The sequence below is a fragment of the Monopterus albus genome, unplaced genomic scaffold (assembly GCF_001952655.1).
Source record: "Monopterus albus unplaced genomic scaffold, M_albus_1.0 scaffold193.1, whole genome shotgun sequence".
NCBI classification, from domain to species: Eukaryota; Metazoa; Chordata; class Actinopteri; order Synbranchiformes; family Synbranchidae; genus Monopterus; species Monopterus albus.
The window spans coordinates 142,671-149,232 of NW_018128073.1; positions in this window are offsets into that span (position 1 = coordinate 142,671).

Below are 6,562 nucleotides of genomic sequence, written 5' to 3' on the forward strand. Positions count from 1 at the left end.
ACTCCTGTGCATGTCTTTACCTGCAGCAGCGTCTGAAGGCTCCTGTTGCCTCAGTCTGAGCAGCAGAAGGGGAGGGAGGTGTTTTATGATGTTGCGACTCACACAGCTCAGGACCTCCTTTGTTTAAAATGCATAAAGCACAAATCACCTGGTGGCTTGCTGTTGGAGCTCGGGGACCAGGGGCCCGGTGTCGCCCGCTGTGCCCAGAATTGGAATGGGACCTGATTAGTCTCACATTTCCGACTCTTCTGGCGAATCCATTCAGTGCTACCACAAGGCGGTGGGGGCGGGGCTGGTCCCTCAAAGAAAAGCTCAGATGATCTGTCAGTGTGTTGGCTCTGAGGTCTGGCTCCGCATGATTGAGATGATCAAGTCTGATGACAGGTGATGGACATTTTCAGGATGATCGTGGCGCTGTATGTACGCCCAAGGCACACCAGTGTTTTCCTGGTTTCCATTTGTCGCTCCCGCCTTCACCGCTATAACAACCATTCAGTAGTTCAAAGCTACAGCTCACAACCATCTTTATTATTAGTAAACCTACTGATTTCCTTGGTTAACTGATCACACTGATCACCCGACCGTACCAAACCCAAGGAGATTCACTTTGTTTAATGTACGACAGTGAAAAGCAGCAAATCTTCATATTTGACAAGCTGGAAGGGAATGTTTGGCATTTTTAGTCATGGCGACAGCATCTCAACACCGTCATCATTTATCCGTGTTTGTGGTGAGGAAGGAGCCTCTGCACTGAGCTGGGATCTGTTAAATTAAAAAGTTCATCTTCCTGGCTCTGACCGATGACTCTGAAAGTGTCGGACCTCTCTGCGGTCTCGGCTGGTTTCACCAGATTTCCATCAGTCTGTGGTTTGCGTCTCCCCACTTGTTTATGACAATAACTCGGCTTCTTCACTGAGTTTTTCCTCTTTCAATAGCAGGCCGACAGCAGCGGGAGAGGCTCTGCCTTCGTCATCTCAGAGCCAAGTCTCTCTTTTCTCTTCCAGTCTAGACGGAGCGCTGCCTCACGATACACTAAAGCTGTAAAATCAAACTGAACAGTGCTCGCATCTGGTCATGTGGCGCCGCCTCAGAGTCAATACCAAGGTGAGAAATTCTCCATTTCTGTAGCACCGTTAACACATTGACAGAGAGATTTATGTAATTGCTTTGGTTAACGGAGGATGATGGGTAAAGAGAAACCTGGGAGCGCAGCAGAGGAGAAGGCAGGCGGTTAAAAAGGAGAAACTGATAATAAAAACATCCTGAGAGCTGGAGGTCAGAAATGAAACTCAAGACGACGCAGAAAACCAAGACAACCCTTTGTTCTGCTTTCAAGTCTGACTTCATCATGACGGCTGCGTTAAATTAAATGCATCAGTTTTATAATGAGGTCTTCTAAATGTACCGTTCCTGTCGAGAAGCTGAAGGAGTCTGTTTAGCGTCGGCAGTGAGCTCATGGCGTCCACCAGGCTCATAAACAGCCCCAACATGCAGAGAGGACATAAACAGGCTGTGAGAAACGCCTGCAGGAGGACAAAAGCCCTCCTCATTGTCTGTTGGGCTCTGTGTGCAAACTCTCTGAAGAGCCTTCCACAATGAAAGCAGCACTTCACCACAAAAACACAGCAGATTTATAGCAGGCAAATGAAACGGGCAGAGCAGCTCAGTCCACAGCCTGCAAAGTAGCAATTAACATGAGAAAATACAAGTTAAGCTTATAACCCTGAAGGGTTCAGTCTGACAAACCCTGGTTTTTATACTATTTATGACTGGCCTTTTGAACAGGAGCTGTTTATTGTATTTACGCTGAGTGATTGCCTCAGTGTTTGCATTGTTTCTGGTTGCAGGATTCAGACTGCATCTCCACATGCAAGAGGGTGAGTGGAAATGAAGCGTCCACACACTGGGCACGATTTGAAAGACTTGTCCATGGGTATGTTCCTCTGTGGATCATGAATTTTGTCTCAGTGTGTTGGATGATACTGTGGGCGAGCTGCTGGCGTGCTGCTTCATCACTGCGTGCTGGGTGGTTGAATATTCAGAAACACCCCCTCCCCCCCACCGTTCTGATACTGATCACAGGGCCTGTGTCCAACCATTTCTCTAGCTTTCCAAAACATTCACACATTTTATTCAGTCACTGGTCAGCTGGCAGAGCCGCGGTAGTACGCGGCATCAGATTGTGTAGGTGTCCCTAATAAAGTGGCCACTAGGGTACTGTTAGGTATTTTTAGTCAGATAGAAATTGGATAGATACTTTATGTATTAGAAATGTTTAGTGGAGATAGGATGTCTAGTTAGACTGTTAAATGCTTAGTCATGCTTATGAGTTTCTACAGGGTACATCTGGTCAAGGATAACTAGAGAGAAGAGTTGATGACTGTCAGCAGACAGGATGTTTAATATTATTATTATGACGTGTATAACTGTAGCCTTAGCCATAATATGTTCTTATGTTTAAGTCACGACATGTTCTAGAAGTCTGTGAGAATGTTTTTAGCTACACACCACTTAACCAACAGACACACACACACATTGATTTGCTTCATGTTTTGACTACTGCTATGACCAGCTGCAAAGCTGGCACCAGAGACGTCGCGGTTGACGTTTCTGTGTAGTATGGGGCTAGCCCAACCGAGGGGATAAAATGTATAGGCCTGGTGGGCTCAGGGTTTTCCATCTTACATTTGCCTGCGTGCATGGTGGAGGTGCAAGATACTTGAGCGTGTAATGTTAATTTTACCTGTAATCCTTTGAATAAATCAGCACTGTTTTGAAGTTACTTGACCATGTTCTAAGACAGAGCCACATGGACTTCAGTGAAAGTTGTTCTCTGGATGCAAACCTACTGTACGCTGCATTTTTTGTAAGTTTCCTCAAGCCTCGTCAACACCTGTCAAATGCTACAGGTGCACCATGGGAAACGTAGGCTCTGCTGCTCCTGGAGGTTCACTGACTTCTCGTCCTCTGACACAGCTGCACACACAGATGTTAGACTGAGAGCAGGAGCATCATTTTGTTTAGATTAGGTTTGTGTCTCACTGAAACATTTGCCTTTCCTCTCACCACAGCCACCGGTTGCTGCTCATGTTGTTTCTGATACACAGTTTAACTGCGTGGCAGTAAACTCGCTGTCCTCACGGTTTCCAGGCCAGACTTCCTTCTGTCTCCTGTCTGATATGTCCTCATGCACAGACGTGTCTTTTCATTTCCCGAGCTCTTACATTGCATTTCCAGTCTGTTATTAATGAGGCCAAATCTGCCTCTTGATGTGGTTTGGATGAGATGTTCTGCAGGTTAATGTGAGTGGATATGAATAAAATCAGCCACTTCATGGTACATCAGCTCAGTAGATTAAAGCAGAAAATGTTAAACACAGCCAGCTGCAGACCAGAAAGAACAATATTTCCACATTAATGGTGTGGTTTTATTTTATAGCTGTGAGCAGGGAATGAAGCTTTTTGTGATTACAGATCAAACCAGAGAGGTTTGAAGGTGAAGTGGCTCTTTTCAACCAAAGGAAGCCACAACGCGGCTCCTCCCTGCTAGAAAAAACCACAACACAACAAAACACACACACACACACACCAGTGTAGTGTGAGCTGCACTCACTGCTGTGTTAATTCACCAAGCATCATCGTATTGAGACAAATTACACTGTATGAAGCTATGGGATGGTAATTATGCAAATGCCCTGACAGTTTGTGAGGGTGGAGGGATTGGAGAGGCTGAGTCACAAGCTTATTCACAGCCAGGTGACGGAGATGAGCAAGAGTTTCTGATTTTATAGCCTCAGAGGTGGAGAGGCTCTGAGGTCAGATCTGGAAAAGCACAATCACAGCCCGTCAAAGAGCTGCTGTTGGCTGCCTCAAGGAAATTCTACATAAATACATCAACCCTTCTTTTCATTATCATCAGATCCCGTGTGCAGAGCTGAGCTGAGAGGGAGCAGTCCAGGACGTGTTGAGCTTAGCTTAGCACAAAGACCGGAGGCAGGGCCAGACTGCCAGCATCTACGGGAAAACCTTGCGCCGTGCATCATTTTTATCAGTACCAGTGTTGTGCATGTGATGTGTAGCTGCAGCAACAGTTGTTGGACAAAAATGATTTTACTCAAGGTCCAGTAACGAGTTTGGTTTTCCTCCATCACCACGATGAAGACGAGTCTGTTTCGTACCTGAGGGCAGAGTGGGCAGCAAACTGGGAGTGTCGGTATAGACTCAGGTTTATTCTCTGTTTGACAACACAGCTTCTGAACTTGACCGGAGCTGGAGCCCGATTATTCTTTAAAGGTAGCCGGTGGTCATTTCCACCTACTGTTCTCTAAACAGGTCTGAGAGACGGTGTCTGTTTAGCTTCCTGTCGTTACAGAGTTGGACAACAGAGGACAAAATGGGCAGAAGGCTGGAAGCTGCCACCAAACACAGGACACACACACTGAAAACGCCTGCGGTTGTTTGTGGTGTTTACACACACACAGACTCTCGGCCTCCTGGGAGGAGGGGGCAGGGTGCATTAGAGAATCTGCAGAGCCAGCATCTTGAATAATTCAGCTGGCAGGAGGGTGGAGGCTTCGAGGGACAGTTTGAATGCTCTTCTCTAAACCTTGGGGGCCGAGCTCGTTCTGACGTGTTCACACACAGCCGTAGTCGGAGCAAGCTGTCCTGTCTGCTGCTGTTAGCAGCTGTTTGAAAGTAGCTTCTGTCTGTTGAAGCTGCTTCATATCATCAGCTGCTTTATACAGATGAAAGCGTGTAGACCGTGTGAAGGCACACACATACACACACACACACACACACACACACACACACACACACACTGTCTCCCTCTATAACGAGTCCTAAATGGCAGCCTGCTTGAAAGCCATTTCATGGAGGCTTCTGTTTGCACTTTAGATAATTGGTGTCAAAAGTCCAGTCCTGAGCGTCCCACTCTGCGTCCGCCTGTGCAAACGGCGTGTTTGTCTCCCAGGCTGAAAGGCCTGGAGACACTCAGCCTCTCAGTTCCCTCAGCCTTTCATCACATCGAGTCTCCTCCTCTGAAACCAGCCTGACTTTGTGTCTGATATTTAGAAGCTGTTATTATTGCCAGTCCTTCTCTTCTCTTTGTCTTCGCTGTTTCTGTGAAGCTCAGCTCTGAGACGACCTGAGCAGGTGAGTGACTCTGGTTTGTTTGTGAATGAAAAACCACAAATTAAACCACCATCTCCAGTCGTGTGACACTGTCCTTCTGCTGCAGAGTATGCATACCCACACCAGTGGGTTTTAGCCAACAGGATGAAGTGTTGGCATGGAGTATGCGTATCCACACCAGTGGGGTTTAGCCAACAGGATGAAGTGTTGGCATTTTGCCCTTGCACATCACTGGATGTTCATTTTAGCATAGGTGGGGGGCTGAAGGTTTCTGACGACTTGGCCTGGACCCCTCCCTCAAGTTCCACCTGTCATGTTTGTGTTCCATGAATGATTTTTACCCCAGACCATCATTACTGTGCTAATACTGAGGGTTGTCGCCTTTGTAACCAAGGAAACACATAATATACTAGACGGGTTTCATCCATAGCCAGGAAACAAGCTTTAAAATCCTCAGACCACATGTGAACCTGATACCCGTCTGCTTCCTGCCTGCAGGTCCTGCTGTTCAGCACGCTCTGGGGTGAAATCAAATTGGCTGAAAAATACTCACCATCCCACTGCTTTTACTGCACATATTATGAGCCCGTATAATGGTAGAGTAAGCCAGGCAAAGTAGAACGCTGCCTGCAAATAAAATACACCCAGATTTATAGTCTAAAGTGTTTGACATCCACAAACAGCTTTTCCATTAACAGTAACAGCAGAAATATTGAGAGCAGTGAATCAGCGAAGAGCATCAGCAGCATGTTGTTGCTAAGGACACCTCTTTATTCCCGTGCACTTCTCCTGTGTGCGCTATTTTCAAATGAAGCTCTAGTATTAAATGGCTTTTGGAAAATGTCTCAAATAAAACCGAGGTGAATAGAGGAGGCCTTTGACTAATCCTCTGTGCTTTATAAATGGACTTTCTGCTAAAATATTTACAGTGTAATAACACTGAGCAGGAGCAGTACTGTTATTTCTGTTTAATGAAACATTGTTTGCTATGTTTGAATAAATAATTAGGATGTCTAGGATCATAAATAAAACTGAAGGATGATTAACAGGAACATAATTAAAGCGTCCTCAGTCTGAGGTGACAGGAAGCCACAGAGCTCTGCAGGTGAGTGCCGACAGCTGTAGGCAGGTGTGAAGCCTGCAAGACTTCATGAACGCGCCAAGCTGGATATAATGAGCGGGTCCGACGGGCTCGTCTCACCTCAGCACCTGGTTTTCACAGCTGCAGGTCACGGTGATGCTCCTTCGACGGGTACAAAGATTTCACAATTCAGATGGAAAAATGCCTTAGTGACAAAGCAGGTTGTTCTTCTGATGCTCATCTGATCTGGACCTCTGGGGCTGAGGGCTGGTCACTGGAGCTGTGTGAAGTCTTCACACGCTCCACCATCGTCCCGGCCCCTGAGAAACCCTCCATCAGCAGATTAACG